We start from the raw sequence: 16,945 nt of genomic DNA on the forward strand, positions 1-16,945 counted from the left end.
AAACGTAAATATTCATTGGCAGACGCTTTCTGATGGTTCTGTGATGTCTCCCAGTGTTCCGGCTGTGCTGTCCATCGGCATTTCAAATTTCAGATTTATATGACACCTGGAAGATACCGAACGTTGATATCACCCAGTCACTCAGTCAATGGTGAGAATGAGCTTGATATGGAAAATAATGCATTCAATTTGTTTCGTGGAGAGGCAATGGTCAAGATTGCGTGTCTTCTGATTCCTGCCGATTAAAATTTGTTTATTCGCTGACAAAATGTGAGAATGTAAAATTTTGGTAGGATGTGGGTATCAATCCCAATGCATCGCACATGCAAAGCGAGCGCTCTATCATTTGAGCTAATCCCTGATACCTCAAGATAATTTCATATAAAGGCAAGCTTTATTATTATTATGAATGATTTTAATTTATCTTGCATGATTTCAGCTTTGATTATTATTTCACAGTCTGCAGTGATATAAATAGTAATTTTCAAATGTTTTGTATCTATTCAGCTTTTTTCATTGCATGAATGTGTTTATGATTTGTTTTTATGTAAATTCTCATCGGCAGACGCTTTCTGATGGTTCTGTGATGTTTCCCATTGTTCTGGCTTCACTGTCCGTCGGCATTCCAAATTTCAGATTTCTTTGACACATGAAAGACACCGAACGTTGATATCAGCCAGTCATTCAGTCAATGGTTAGAATGAGCTTTGCATGGAAAAGAATGCATACAATTTATTTCGCAGAGTGGTAATGGTCAAGTTTGCTTGTCTTCTGATTGATTCCAATTCAAAATTGTTAATTCGCTGACAAAATGTGAGAATGTAGAACATTGGAGGATGTGGGTATCGATCCCACTACCTCTCGCATGCTAAGCGAGCACTCTACCATTTGAGCTAATCCCCCGTTATCTTTCGGTGATTTCATAGAAAGGCAAGCATTATTATTATTAAGAATGATTTTGATTAATCTTGTATATCTCAGCTTTGATTATTATTTCACAGATTACAGTGATATAAATTCCAATTTTCAAATGCTATATATCGATTCAGCTTTTTTTTGTTTTATAAATGCGTTTACGGTTTTTTAAACGTAAATATTCATTGGCAGACACTTTCTGACGGTTCTGTGATGTCTCCCAGTGAACCGGCTTCGCTGTCCATCGGCATTTCAAATTTCAGATTTCGATGACACCTGGAAGATGCCGAACGTTGATGTGAGCCACTGTCAGTCATTGGATAGAGGGAGCTTTAAATGGAAAATAATGCATACAATTTATTTTGCAGAGTGGTAATGGTCAAGTTTGCACGTCTTCTGATTCATTTCAATTCAAAATTGTTAATTCGCTGACAAAATGTGGCAATGTGTAATATTGGAGGATGTGGGTATCGATCCCACTACCTCTCGCTTGCTTAAGCAAGCACTCTACCATTTGAGATAATCCCCCGTTACCTCTTTGTGATTTTATATAAAGGCAAGTTTTGTTATTATTATGAATGCTTTTAATGTATCTTGCATTGTCTCAGCTTTGATGATTATTTCACAGTTTACAGTGATATAAATTGCAATTTTCAAATGCTATATATATATCGATTCAGCTTTTTTTGTTTTATGAATGCGTTTTCGAGTTTTTTTAACGTAAATATTCATTGGCAGACGCTTTCTGACGGTTCTGTGATGTCTCCCAGTGTACCGGCTTTGCTGTCCATCGGCATTCCAAATTTCAGATTTATATGACACCTGGAAGATACCGAACGTTGATATCACCCAGTCACTCAGTCAATGGATAGAGGGAGCTTTATATGGAAAATAATGCATACAATTTGTTTCGTGGAGAGGTAATGGTCAAGTTTGCGTGTCTTCTGATTCATTCCCATTCAAAATTGTTAATTCGCTGACAAAATGTGGCAATGTAAAATTTTGGAAGATGTGGGTATTGATCCCACTGCCTCTCACATGCAAAGCGAGTGCTTTACCATTTGAGCTAATCCCTGGATACCTCTTGATGATTTCATATAAAGGCAAGCTTTATTATTATTATGAATGATTTTAATTTATCTTGCATGATTTCAGCTTTGATTATTATTTCACAGTCTGCAGTGATATAAATTGTAATTTTCAAATGCTTTGTATCTATTCAGCTTTTTTTATTGGATGAATGTGTTTACGATTTGTTTTTACGTAAATTCTCATCAGCAGACGCTTTCTGATGGTTCTGTGATGTTTTGCATTGTTCTGGCTTCGCTGTCCATCGGCATTCCAAATTTCAGATTTCTTTGACACATGAAAGACACCGAACGTTGATATCACCCAGTCAATCAGTCAATGGTTAGAGCGAGCTTTGCATGGAAAAGAATGCATACAATTTATTTCGTAGAGTGGTCATGGTCAAGTTACCACTCTGGTCTTCTGATTGATTCCAATTCTTCCCCCTCTCTCCCCATCTTGTCTACCGCTCCCTATGTTATATGTTTTATGTGTCGGTTTGTCTTTCTGTGTGTTCATGTGATTAATGTTCGCTCTTTCACGAGCCTCGATATTGTATACAAAAAAAAAAAAAAAAAAAAAAAAAAAAAAAAATTCAAAATTGTTAATTCGCTGACAAAATGTGAGAATGTAAAACATTGGAGGATGTGGGTATCAATCCCACTACCTCTCGCATGCTAAGTGAGCACTCTACCATTTGAGCTTATCTCCTGTTACCACTTAGTGATTTTCGAAAAAGGCAAGCTTTATTATTATTACGAATGATTTTAATTTATCTTGCATTGTCTCAGCTTTGATGATTATTTCACAGTTTACAGTGATATAAATTGCAATTTTCAAATGCTATATATCGATTCAGCTTTTTGTTGTTTTATGAATGCGTTTACGGTTTTTTAAAATGTAAATATTCATTGGCAGACGCTTTCTGACGGTTCTGTCATGTCTCCCAGTGTACCGGCTTCGCTGTCCGTCTGCATTTCAAATTTCAGATTTCGATGACACCTGGAAGATGCCGAACATTGATGTGAGCCAGTCTGTCAGTCAATGGATAGAGGGAGCTTTATATGGAAAATAATGCATACACTTTATTTTGCAGAGTGGTAATGGTCAAGATTGCGTGTCTTCTGATTCCTGCCGATTAAAATTTGTTAATTCGCTGACAAAATGTGAGAATGTAGAATATTGGAGGATGTTGGTATCGATCCCACTACCTCTTGCATGCTTAATTGAGCACTCTACCATTTGAGCTTATCTCCCGTTACCACATGGTGATTTTCGAAAAAGGCAAGCTTTATTAGCGCTGAGGAAGTGCCTCTAGCGAATGACTTCCAGCCAGTGTAACGCGAATTCCTGTCACAGGAATTCTGAGATCATATAAGTGTGACGTGGCAGTTCCTGATTGGTTCGTGTTGGGGAACCCCTTCTCGCTGCCGACGTGACGTAAATTCGCGCACGCGCACTGGTGAAGCGCGAGATTCGGCCCAAGGTTCTTATTATTATTACCATCGCAAAAGCGGAAGGTTATGTTTTGATCGCTGTGTATTTATTTGTATGTCTGTGTGTGTGTATGTTAATCGCATAACTCAAAAAGTATTCAACCGAATTGCATGAAATTTGGTGGGATGATTGGTTATTATACGGGACACATTTGATTAGATTTTGGGAAACAGATTTGCTCAAATTCTGACTATTTTTAACTCGATCGTATTTCACTCAAAGTTATGAGCGACTGAAGAAGAAGATGTCCATCCAGGACGTCATCACTATAACGCGATCTCCCGCGATCATTTCAACCTCAAAAAAAATTATAATTGCAGATTTGACAATAGATGAGGCATATTAACAAACGAATGAAACAGATTTGCTCAAATTCTGACTATTTTTAACTCGATCGTATTTCACTCAAAGTTATGCGCGACTGAAGAAGAAGATGTCCATCCAGGACGTCATCACTATTAGTGCAGCGGCATAGCAAAAATTTAAGAAGAATTGTGCATTTTGTGATGGAAGCACCAAATTTGGCACAATGATAGAATGTTATATTTAGAACATTTTCAGATATGGAACCACTTTGAAATTCACCCAAGGTCGCCGCCATATTGGATTTCAAAATGGCGGCTTTAAAAATCTGTAACCCTTAGGGGGGGTGGCGGAAACAAATCCTACAGGCACAATTATTGCCCCATTCACCCTATATCTTTTCTAACATCAGTAGACACATTACAGCGGCGATTCTGAGCTCAAGGGAACATCTAGGGGTCTGGGGAGTGAAACATTTGAAAATTTCGGCCAAAAATACCCCTAAAAGAGGTCATTTGGTGTCAAATTTCAGGGGGGGTCGTGTATTGTCCTGTAGATAAAACATGCTGGTCCGTTGATTAACCCCTAATTAAACGACTTTTTTGTTTGTTTGCTCCATCCAGGTTTCAATCATGTCGAAGCAGTTCAAGTTAGTTCATGTTACCAAGCATGTAACTTCAACGCCAAAGACGCCACTGGACTGGGAACTCTGTGTTCTGTGTCAAGTTGATATAGGAGAGTCCCTACAGTGTCCTGCTGTCACGAAAAGAACTGATGCAGGTGCTGGATACAAGACACTTGAAGACAATCTATCAGCATTCAATAAACTAGGCAAGCTGCCACAAGACGTGGACTTGCAACGACTGGATGAAGGCCAAGGGATAGCTGCCACTCTAGCTGCCCACCAAGCCAAGTGGCACAAGTCATGCAGGGTGAAATATAACACTACCAAGCTACAGCGGGTACAGAAGAGAAGTCATTCAGAGGGAAGCCCTATCCCCAGTACAATCACAGATAAGTACAAGCTTACTAGGTCTCAGGCAGCTTGTGTTGATAGCATATGCGACAATTTGTGCTTCTTCTGCCAGCAAGAGCTTGGTTTGGAGTTTCATCAAGCAGCGACATTGGAACTAGATAAACACGTTCGCAAGGCTGCAGAGTTTCTTCAGGATACCACTTTGTTAGCCCAACTGAGTGCTGGGGACATGGTCGCAAGAGAGGCCAAGTACCATAAGAAATGTTTGACATCCCTATACAACCGCGTGAGGGCAGCAAAAAAGCTTGCTGAGCAAAGCCAGAGCACGGTAGATGTCATTTCAGCAATAGTCCTTGCTGAACTGGTAACGTACATAGAGGAAACTGCTAAAGAAGAAGACACTGCTCCTGTATTCAAAATGGCAGACCTCACCAAGCTCTACACAATGAGAATGGAACAGTTCGGAGTTGTGCTGGAAACACGAGTCCATACAACCAGACTCAAGGAGCGTATCCTGGCACACTTCCCTGATCTGCAGGAGCACAGGCAGGGAAGAGATGTCCTGCTGGTGTTTCAGGAAGACATTGGCAGTGCATTAGCCAAGGCATGTCAACATGATATTGACAGTGATGTTGTGCACCTGGCACGAGCTGCAGGGATTATAAGGAAGGATATGTTCCAGTCATCTCAGCCTTTCAATGGGTCCTTCTCAAACAAATGTCAAGAAGAGTCTGTGCCACAACTGCTGCTGACAATGGTCTCCATGATTTTAGAGGGCGCAGGCATCAAAGATCAGGCATGTCAGTCATCGGCATCGGCGTCTGTGACAATAGCTCAACTTCTCAAATACAACAGTGTGAAGCATGAGAGGAGAGGTGCAGGCACAGACGTACGACACAGCATTAGTCAAGAGACTCCTTTGCCAATATATCTTGGCTTGATGCTTCATGCCCATACGAGAAAGAGGGAACTGGTTGACACATTATCTGGACTAGGGATCAGCATTGCCTATGATAGAGTGCTACGGATCTCTGCAGAGCTGGGGAACGGGGTCTGTCAGCGCTTTCGGGCGGAGAAGGTGGTCTGTCCCCCAAAGCTCCGCGGTGGAGTGTTCACCACATCAGCTGTGGATAATATAGACCACAATCCCAGTTCCACGACAGCACACGACTCCTTCCACGGAACTGGTATTTCATTGATACAACATCCAGACTATGACAATCAAGGCACAGACCGAGGTATTGTCATCATCGGGGGTGTCTCAAATGTCAAGACTGTGGAGGACCTTCCACGGTATTACACAGATGTACAACCAGTTAGTTCACTTGCCAAAAGCCACCCTGTACCAGCTGGAACCCAGGCGTCGCTGCAGAGGAATCCTGCACAAGCTGAACTGGATAAAGAGAAGAGGTGGCTCCAGACTGTGAAGGATGCATGTGACAGTGGTGACACACAGAATCCAGGAAACATTTCTTGGGCTGCACATCACGCAGAGAACCAATCGGCCAAGGATACTAGTATCACAGTCACACCCACTGCCTTGCTTCCCCTCTTCCATGACCAAGCCCACTCAGTGGCAATGATCCGCCATGCCATGGATGTCGTGAAAGCAGCGATCAATGAGCTAAACCCTGGACAGATACCCGTCGTCACACTGGACCAACCACTTTATGCGATCGCCAAGCAGGTGCAATGGAACGGGCCAGACACACATGGTGAAGATCTCTTTGTGGTCATGCTGGGTGGTCTACACACAGAGATGGCAGCTTTGAAGACAGCAGGAGACTGGCTGCAAGACAGCGGTTGGACACAGGCATTGGTTCAGGCAGAGATAGCAACAGCTGGCACAGCAGACTCCTTCTTGCGTGCAGCTCACGTCAGCCGTACAAGACGTGCCCACCAAGTAACTGTTGCTGCCCTACACATACTGCAGCATCGTGCATATGACATATACAACGAAAGAGCAACTGCAAGAGATGAGGAACCATTGGAGTTCGAGGCATGGTGTGACCAGAGAGCAGCGGCATGTCCACAGTTTCAGTACTGGGCCACTGTACTTAACCTGGAGCTCTGTATACTCCTCTACATACGTTCACTGAGAGAGTCCAACTTCACGCTGTACATGGACACCCTACCAGAGCTAGCTGCATGGTTCGCTGCATTGGGCCATATCCACTATGCTCGCTGGTTACCAGTCCACATCAGGGACATGGTTGGCATTGCAGAGAAACACCCAGATGTTGCTGCCAAGTTCCATGCGGGGCACTTCACATCCAAGAAGACTAGGCATGCTTTCTCCGCCATCTCCCTAGACCAGGCTCATGAACAAAACAATGCCACGGTCAAAGGCGATGGCGGGGCAGTGGGCCTAACTGAAAATCCAAGTGCCCTTCGACGGTGGATGGTGGCTGGCCCCGAAGTTGCTCGGGTCATCACAGAATTTGAGACCTCACAGCAACTGCGCCAAAGGGGAGAGCACACCCACCACCATGAGCAAACCGACAGTGTGCAGAAGAAGTTCGTCCAAGATGTCCGTGCACTGACAACAGTCATCGAAGAGATGGGCAGCCCCTTTGAAGAAGAAAGCACAGATTTGCTGGTCCTGGGCACACTGGAGATCTTGGGCCCAGCTGTTGTAGATACTGTGCGTACAGCTTTACAGATTGGGAGAGATCAGTTCCATTCATTTGAGAAGGAACGTCTGGCAGACAGATCCAAGCCACTCAATGATGTCATCAAACGCAACAAACTCCCGTTGTTTTCATCCATCAAGGTCAAAGCTGCCCAGAAGAGCAAACAACAAGTAGCCTCTGCAAAGAGTGATTCAGAGCTCTTCTCCAGACTATACATCGCATGCCAAACCAGAGATGGGGGTCTCGAGCAGTTCTTCAAACATGAGAACAGCGCACATCCGCCAGCACTCTCGCAAAATGGACAGCTCCGCTTTGGATCCAAAGCTGACTTGTTGCAGCCCTTAGAACAGCTTGTCGAAACAAAGTCGGACCCACCACAAGTATCTTCTGTGATCCTCGATGGAGCTGTAATAGTTCAAATGCTGAGCCCAGGCCAGACCAAAACATTTCTTGACTATGCCACAAAAGTATTCGTTCCATACATTATGTCACAGCTTCAACATCGATCTCGTCTCGATCTAGTGTGGGACCGCTATGCAAAGTCAGGCAGCCTGAAGGCAACTGCAAGGACCAACAGAGGCAAGGGAATACGCAGACGTGTCACTGGCTCTGCCCTCCTACCAGGCAACTGGCACAGTTTCCTCCGTGTCGACGAGAACAAGGAGGAACTCTTCAGCTTTCTGTCTAAGCAGGTCACGGAGTCCATCGATGTGCCAGACAAACAGCTGATTGCTACTGACGGTGAACAGGTAATGTGCATGATGTATGTTAGTGTGTGTTAGTGAAAGTGTGTGTATGTGTCTGGGTGGTGAGAGTGGGTGCGTGCCTGCTTGTGTGTTTGAGAGTGTGTGTACAATCTTCTGTGGTTTCAGTACATATTTCGGTTTCAGTACTCGGTCACTGCAAGACCTCCCTGCATCTTGAAATCCAATATGGCGTCAGTAAATCAACTTCTAAGTAGAACCATTCAATTCCTTGACCTCAAGTTTGTACATCCAGACACTAAAATCAAGGCTGTAGCTGGTATAGAACCAGAAATATTTGTAATTAAAGATTTTTAAGCCGCCATTTTGAAATCCAATATGGCGGCCACATTGGGGTGAATTCCAAAGTGGTTCCATATCTGAAAATGTTCTCCATATAATATTCTATCATTCTGCCAAATTTGGTGCTTCCATCACAAAATGCACAATTGGTTTGCTATGCCGCTGCACTATATAACGCAATCTCCCGCGATCATTTCAACCTCAAAAAAAATTATAATTGCAGATTTGTCAAGAGATGAGGCATATTAACAAACGAATGAAACAGATTTGCTCAAATTCTGACTATTTTTAACTCGATCGTATTTCACTCAAAGTTATGAGCGACTGAAGAAGAGGATGTCCATCCAAGACGTCATCACTATAACGCGATCTCCCGCAATCATTTCAACCTCAAATGAAATTCAAATTGCAGATTTGTCAATCGGGGAGGCATATTAACAGACGAATGAAACAGATTTGCTCAAATTCTGATTTTTAAAAATCGATCGCATTTCACATAAAGTTTGAGGTACTAAAGAAGAAGAAGATTCGTTTAGCTTCTCAGATAAAATAAATAATTCTGTCTGCAATTTCAGGTTAATTACCTTCGCAAAAGCGGAAGGTTATGTTTTGATCGCTGTGTATTTATTACCTTCGCAAAAGCGGAAGGTTATGTTTTGATCGCTGTGTATTTATTTGTATGTCTGTGTGTGTGTGTGTATGTTATTCGCATAACTCAAAAAGTATTCAACCGATTCGCATGAAATTTGGTGGGATGATAGGTTATTATCCGGGAACCATTTGATTAGATTTTGGAATCGATCGGGTCAAAGGTCAAGGTCAAGGTCATGAAAAGGTCAAAATCGTCTTTTTACCATAGCGCGGTCAATTTGTGTCCAATTTGTATGAAACTAATGCCAAAATGTTCAGAATTCAATGCCCAATCTTGTTTAATCTTAGATTACTGCTTCTCTCCCTCACATTTATAGTTTAATCTTAGATTACTGCATCTCTCCCTCACATTTATAGTTTAATCTTAGATTACTGCATCTCTCCCTCACATTTATAGTTACCTTCGCAAAAGCGGAAGGTTATGTTTTGATCGCTGTGTATTTATTTGTATGTCTGTGTGTGTGTGTGTGTGTATGTTATTCGCATAACTCAAAAAGTATTCAACCGAATTGCATGAAATTTGGTGGGATGATTGGTTATTATACGGGACACATTTGATTAGATTTTGGGAGCAATCGGGTCAAAGGTCAAGGTCAAGGTCACGAAAAGGTCAAAATCGTATTTTTACCATAGCGCGGTCAATTTTTATCCAATTGGCATGCAACTAATGCCAAAATGTTCAGAATTCAATGCCCGATCTTGTGATATACGACATGACCCAGTGAAGACATTACCCTTGTTAGCGGTTGGGGGTCAAAGGTCAGGGGGGTCACGACCTTGCAAAATGTGCGTTTTTTGTCATAACTCGGTCAATTCTTATCCGATTTGCATGAAATCAGCACCAAACTGTTGACTGTTCTGTTCCCTACACTCCCATGCCAAGTACAGAACAGTAGCTGCGGCGAAGGTATGCGCTCTACCGAGTGCCCGTTCTAGTTATTATTATTTTTGTATACAAGATCGAGGCTCGAACCATGATCGAGGCTCGAAATTCCATGCCCGAACCTCAGCGCAATCCAAGAGGATTCACTTGTTATTATTACGAATGATTTTAATTTATCTTGCATTGTCTCAGCTTTGATGATTATTTCACAGTTTACAGTGATATAAATTGCAATTTTCAAATGCTATATATCGATTCAGCTTTTTTTTGTTTTATGAATGCGTTTACGGTTTTTTTTAACGTAAATATTCATTGGCAGACGCTTTCTGACGGTTCTGTGATGTGTCCCAGTGAACCGGCTTCGCTGTCCGTCGGCATTTCAAATTTCAGATTTCGATGACACCTGGAAGATGCCGAACGTTGATGTGAGCCACTGTCAGTCATTGGATAGAGGGAGCTTTAAATGGAAAAGAATGCATACAATTAATTTTGCAGAGTGGTAATGGTCAAGTTTGCGTGTCTTCAGATTCATTCCAATTCAAAATTGTTTATTCGCTGACAAAATGTGGCAATGTAGAATATTGGAGGATGTGGGTATCGATCCCACTACTTCTCGCATGCTAAGCGAGCACTCTACCATTTGAGCTAATCCCCCGTTAACTCTTTGTAATTTTATATAAAGGCAAGTTTTGTTATTATTATGAATGATTTTAATTTATCTTGCATAATCTCAGCTTTGATTATTATTTCACAGTTTACAGTGATATAAATTGCAATTTTCAAATGCTATATATGGATTCAGCTTTTTTTTGTTTTATGAATGCGTTTACGGTTTTTTAAACGTAAATATTCATTGGCAGACGCTTTCTGATGGTTCTGTGATGTTTCCCATTGTTCTGGCTTCGCTGTCCGTCGGCATTCCAAATTTCAGATTTCTTTGACACATGAAAGACACCGAACGTTGATATCAGCCAGTCAATCAGTCATTGGATAGAGGGAGCTTTAAATGGAAAATAATGCATACAATTTATTTTGCAGAGTGGTAATGGTCAAGTTTGCGTGTCTTCTGATTGATTCCAATTCAAAATTGTTAATTCGCTGACAAAATGTGAGAATGTAAAATATTGGAGGATGTTGGTATCGATCCCACTACCTCTCGCATGCATAGGTAAGCACTCTACCATTTGAGCTTATCTCCCGTTACCAATTAGCGATTTTCGAAAAAGGCAAGCTTTATTATTATTACGAATGATTTTAATTTATCTTGCATTGTCTCAGCTTTGATGATTATTTCACAGTTTACAGTGATATAAATTGCAATTTTCAAATGCTATATATATATCGATTCAGCTTTTTTTGTTTTATGAATGCGTTTTCGGTTTTTTTTAATGTAAATTCTCATCGGCAGACGATTTCTGATGGTTCTGTGATGTTTCCCATTGTTCTGGCTTCGCTGTCCGTCGGCATTTCAAATTTCAGATTTCGATGACACCTGGAAGATGCCGAACGTTGATGTGAGCCACTGTCAGTCATTGGATAGAGGGAGCTTTAAATGGAAAATAATGCATACAATTTATTTTGCAGAGTGGTAATGGTCAAGTTTGGGCGTCTTCTGATTCATTCCAATTCAAAATTGTTAATTCGCTGACAAAATGTGACAATGTAGAATATTGGAGGATGTGGGTATCGATCACACTACTTCTCCCTTGCTAAGCGAGCACTCTACCATGTGAGCTAATCCCCCGTTAACTCTTTGTGATTTTATATAAAGGCAAGTTTTGTTATTATTATGAATGCTTTTAATTTATCTTGCATTGTCTCAGCTTTGATGATTATTTCACAGTTTACAGTGATATAAATTGCAATTTTCAAATGCTATATATATATCGATTCAGCTTTTTTTGTTTTATTAATGCGTTTTCGTTTTTTTAAAAGTAAATATTCATTGGCAGACGCTTTCTGACGGTTCTGTGATGTCTCCCAGTGTACCGGCTTTGCTGTCCATCGGCATTGCAAATTTCAGATTTATATGACACCTGGAAGATACCGAACGTTGATATCACCCAGTCACTCAGTCAATGGTGAGAAAGAGCTTGATATGGAAAATAATGCATACAATTTGTTTCGTGGAGAGGCAATGGTCAAGATTGCATGTCTTCTGATTCCTGCCAATTAAAATTTGTTAATTCGCTGACAAAATGTGAGAATGTAGAATTTTGGAGGACGTGGGTATCGATCCCACTACTTCTCACATGCAAAGCGAGCACTCTACCGTTTGAGCTAATCCCCTGATACCTCAAGATGATGTCATATAAAGGCAAGCTTTATTATTATTATGAATGATTTTAATTTATCTTGCATGATTTCAGCTTTGATTATTATTTCACAGTCTGCAGTGATATAAATAGTAATTTTCAAATGCTTTGTATCTATTCAGCTTTTTTTGTTGCATGAATGTGTTTACGATTTGTTTTTACGTAAATTCTCATCGGCAGACGTTTTCTGATGGTTCTGTGATGTTTCCCATTGTTCTGGCTTCGCTGTCCGTCGGCATTCCAAATTTCAGATTTCTTTGACACATGAAAGACACCGAATGTTGATATCAGCCAGTCAATCAGTCAATGGATAGAACGAGCTTTGCATGGAAAAGAATGCATACAATTTATTTCGCAGAGTGGTAACGGTCAAGTTACCACTCTGGTCTTCTGATTGATTCCAATTCAAAATTGTTAATTCGCTGACACAATGTGAGAAGGAAGAACATTGGAGGATGTGGGTATCGATCCCACTACCTCTCGCATGCTATGCGAGCACTCTACCATTTGAGCTAATCCCCCGATACCTTTTGGTGATTTCATAGAAAGGCAAGCATTATTATTATTAAGAATGATTTTGATTCATCTTGCATAATCTCAGCTTTGATTATTATTTCACAGTTTGCAGTGATATAAATTGCAATTTTCAAATGCTATACATCGATTCAGCTTTTTTTTGTTTTATGAATGCGTTTACTGTTTTTTAAACGTAAATATTCATTGGCAGACGCTTTCTGACGGTTCTGTGATGTCTCCCAGTGAAACGGCTTCACTGTCCGTCGGCATTTCAAATTTCAGATTTCGATGACACCTGGAAGATGCCGAACGTTGATGTGAGCCACTGTCAGTCATTGGATAGAGGGAGCTTTAAATGGAAAATAATGCATACAATTTATTTTGCAGAGTGGTAATGGTCAAGTTTGCGTGTCTTCTGATTCATTCCAATTCAAAATTGTTAATTCGCTGACAAAATGTGAGAATGTAAAACATTGGAGGATGTGGGTATCAATCCCACTACCTCTCGCATGCTAAGTGAGCACTCTACCATTTGAGCTTATCTCCTGTTACCACTTAGTGATTTTCGAAAAAGGCAAGCTTTATTATTATTTCGAATGATTTTAATTTATCTTGCATTGTCTCAGCTTTGATGATTATTTTACAGTTTACAGTGATATAAATTGCAATTTTCAAATGCTATATATCGATTCAGCTTTTTGTTGTTTTATGAATGCGTTTACGGTTTTTTTAAATGTAAATATTCATTGGCAGACGCTTTCTGACGGTTCTGTCATGTCTCCCAGTGTACCGGCTTTGCTGTCCATCGGCATTCCAAATTTCAGATTTATATGACACCTGGAAGATACCGAACGTTGATATCACCCAGTCACTCAGTCAATGGTGAGAAAGAGCTTGATATGGAAAATAATGCATACAATTTGTTTCGTGGAGAGGCAATGGTCAAGATTGCGTGTCTTCTGAATCCTGCCGATTAAAATTTGTTAATTCGCTGACAAAATGTGAGAATGTAAAATATTGGAGGATGTTGGTATCAATCCCACTACCTCTCGCATGCTAAGTGAGCACTCCTACCATTTATAGCTTATCTCCCGTTACCACTTAGTGATTTTCGAAAAAGGCAAGCTTTATTATTATTACGAATGATTTTATTTTATCTTGCATTGTCTCAGCTTTGATGATTATTTCACAGTTTGCAGTGATATAAATTGCAATTTTCAAATGCTATATATGGATTCAGCTTTTTTTTGTTTTATGAATGCGTTTACGGTTTTTTTAAACGTAAATATTCATTGGCAGACGCTTTCTGACGGTTCTGTCATGTCTCCCAGTGTACCGTCTTCGCTGTCTGTCTGTATTTCAAATTTCAGATTTCGATGACACCTGGAAGATGCCGAACATTGATGTGAGCCAGTCTGTCAGTCAATGGATAGAGGGAGCATTATATGGAAAATAATGCATACAATTTATTTTGCAGAGTGGTGATGGTCAAGTTTGCATGTCTTCTGATTCATTCCAATTCAAAATTGTTAATTCGCTGACAAAATGTGGCAATGGAGAATATTGGAGGATGTGGGTATCGATCCCACTACCTCTCGCATGCATAAGCGAGCACTCTACCATTTGAGCTAATCCACCGTTACCTCTTTGTGATTTTATATAAAGGAAAGTTTTGTTATTATTATGAATGCTTTTAATTTATCTTGCATTGTCTCAGCTTTGATGATTATTTCACAGTTTACAGTGATATAAATTGCAATTTTCAAATGCTTTATATATATCGATTCAGCTTTTTTTGTTTTATGAATGCGTTTTCGGGTTTTTTTAAGCGTAAATATTCATTGGCAGACGCTTTCTGACGGTTCTGTGATGTCTCCCAGTGTACCGGCTTTGCTGTCCATCGGCATTCCAAATTTCAGATTTATATGACACCTGGAAGATACCGAACGTTGATATCACCCAGTCACTCAGTCAATGGCGAGAAAGAGCTTGATATGGGAAATAATGCATACAGTTTGTTTCGTGGAGAGGCAATGGTCAAAATTACGTGTCTTCTGATTCCTGCCGATTAAAATTTGTTAATTCGCTGACAAAATGTGAGAATGTAGAATTTTGGAGGATGTGGGTATTGATCCCACTGCCTCTCACATACAAAGCAAGCACTCTACCATTTGAGCTAATCCCCCGATACCTCAAGATGATGTCATATAAAGGCAAGCTTTATTATTATTATGAATGATTTTAATTTATCTTGCATGATTTCAGCTTTGATTATTATTTCACATTCTGCAGTGATATAAATAGTAATTTTCAAATGCTTTGTATCTATTCAGCTTTTTTTATTGCATGAATGTGTTTACGATTTGTTTTTACGTAAATTCTCATCGGCAGACGCTTTCTGATGGTTCTGTGATGTTTCCCATTGTTCTGGCTTCGCTGTCCGTCGGCATTCCAAATTTCAGATTTCTTTGACACATGAAAGACACCGAATGTTGATATCAGCCAGTCAATCAGTCAATGGATAGAACGAGCTTTGCATGGAAAAGAATGCATACAATTTATTTCGCAGAGTGGTAATGGTCAAGTTACCACTCTGGTCTTCTGATTGATTCCAATTCAAAATTGTTAATTCGCTGACAAAATGTGAGAATGTAAAACATTGGAGGATGTGGGTATCGATCCCACTACCTTTCGCATGCTAAGTGAGCCTTCTACCATTTGAGCTTATCTCGTGTTACCACTTAGTGATTTTCGAAAAAGGCAAGCTTTATTATTATTACGAATGATTTTAATTAATCTTGCATTGTCTCAGCTTTGATGATTATTTCACAGTTTACAGTGATATAAATTGCAATTTTCAAATGCTATATATCGATTCAGCTTTTTTTTGTTTTATGAATGCGTTTACGGTTTTTTAAACGTAAATATTCATTGGCAGATGCTTTCTGACGGTTCTGTGATGTCTCCCAGTGAACCGGCTTCGCTGTCCGTCGGCATTTCAAATTTCAGATTTCGATGACACCTGGAAGATGCCGAACGTTGATGTGAGCCAGTCTGTCAGTCAATGGATAGAGGGATCTTTATATGAAAAATAATGCATACAATTTATTTCGCAGAGTGGTAATGGTCAAGTTTGCATGTCTTCTGATTGATTCCAATTCAAAAGTGTTAATTCGCTGACAAAATGTGGGAATGTAAAGTACTGGTGGATGTGGGTATTGATCCCACTACCTCACGTGTGCCAAGCGAGCATTCTACCATTTGAGATAACCCCAGGTTATGTTTTGGTGATTTTCTATAAAGGCAAGCTTTATTATTATTATGAATGATTTTAATTTAACTTGCATTGTCTCAGCTTTGATGATTATTTCACAGTTTACAGTGATATAAATTGCAATTTTCAAATGCTATATATCGATTCAGCTTTTTTTTGTTTTATGAATGCGTTTACGGTTTTTTTAAACGTAAATATTCATTGGCAGACGCTTTCTGACGGTTCTGTCATGTCTCCCAGTGTACCGGCTTCGCTGTCTGTTGGCATTTCAAATTTCAGATTTCGATGACACCTGGAAGATGCCGAACGTTGATGTGAGCCACTCTGTCAGTCAATGGATAGAGGGAGCTTTAAATGGAAAATAATGCATACAATTTATTTTGCAGAGTGGTCATGGTCAAGTTTGCCTGTCTTCTGATTCCTGCCGATTCAAATTTGTTAATTCGCTGACAAAATGTAAGAATGTAGAATTTTGGAGGATGTGGGTATCGATCCCACTCCCTCTTGCATACTAAGTGAGCACTCTACCATTTGAGTTAATCCCCTGTTACCTTTTGGTGATTCTGTATAAAGGCAAGCTGTATTATTATTATGAATGATTTTAATTTATCTTGCATTGTCTCAGCTTTGATGATTATCTCACAGTTTACAGTGATATAAATTGCAATTTTCAAATGCTATATATCGATTCAGCTTTTTTTTGTTTTATGAATGCGTTTATGGTTTTTTTAACGTAAATATTCATTGGCAGACGCTTTCTGACGGTTCTGTCATGTTTCACAGTGTACAGGCTTCGCTGTCCATCGGCATTTCAAATTTCAGATTTCGATGACACCTGGAAGATGCCGAACATTGATGTGAGCCAGTC

The 16,945-nt window shown here is 40.1% G+C and overlaps 1 non-coding gene across 1 annotated transcript; it reads right to left on the bottom strand.

The window, feature by feature from the left end:
• Positions 1-830: 830 nt before the first annotated feature.
• TRNAA-AGC (transfer RNA alanine (anticodon AGC)) lies at positions 831-903 on the bottom strand. Its single transcript has one exon. It is a non-coding gene; the product is annotated as a tRNA-Ala (tRNA).
• Positions 904-16,945: the final 16,042 nt, after the last annotated feature.

Source organism: Myxine glutinosa, chromosome 1 (genome assembly GCF_964187855.1).
Source record: "Myxine glutinosa chromosome 1, kmMyxGlut1.1, whole genome shotgun sequence".
Lineage (NCBI taxonomy): Eukaryota > Metazoa > Chordata > Myxini > Myxiniformes > Myxinidae > Myxine > Myxine glutinosa.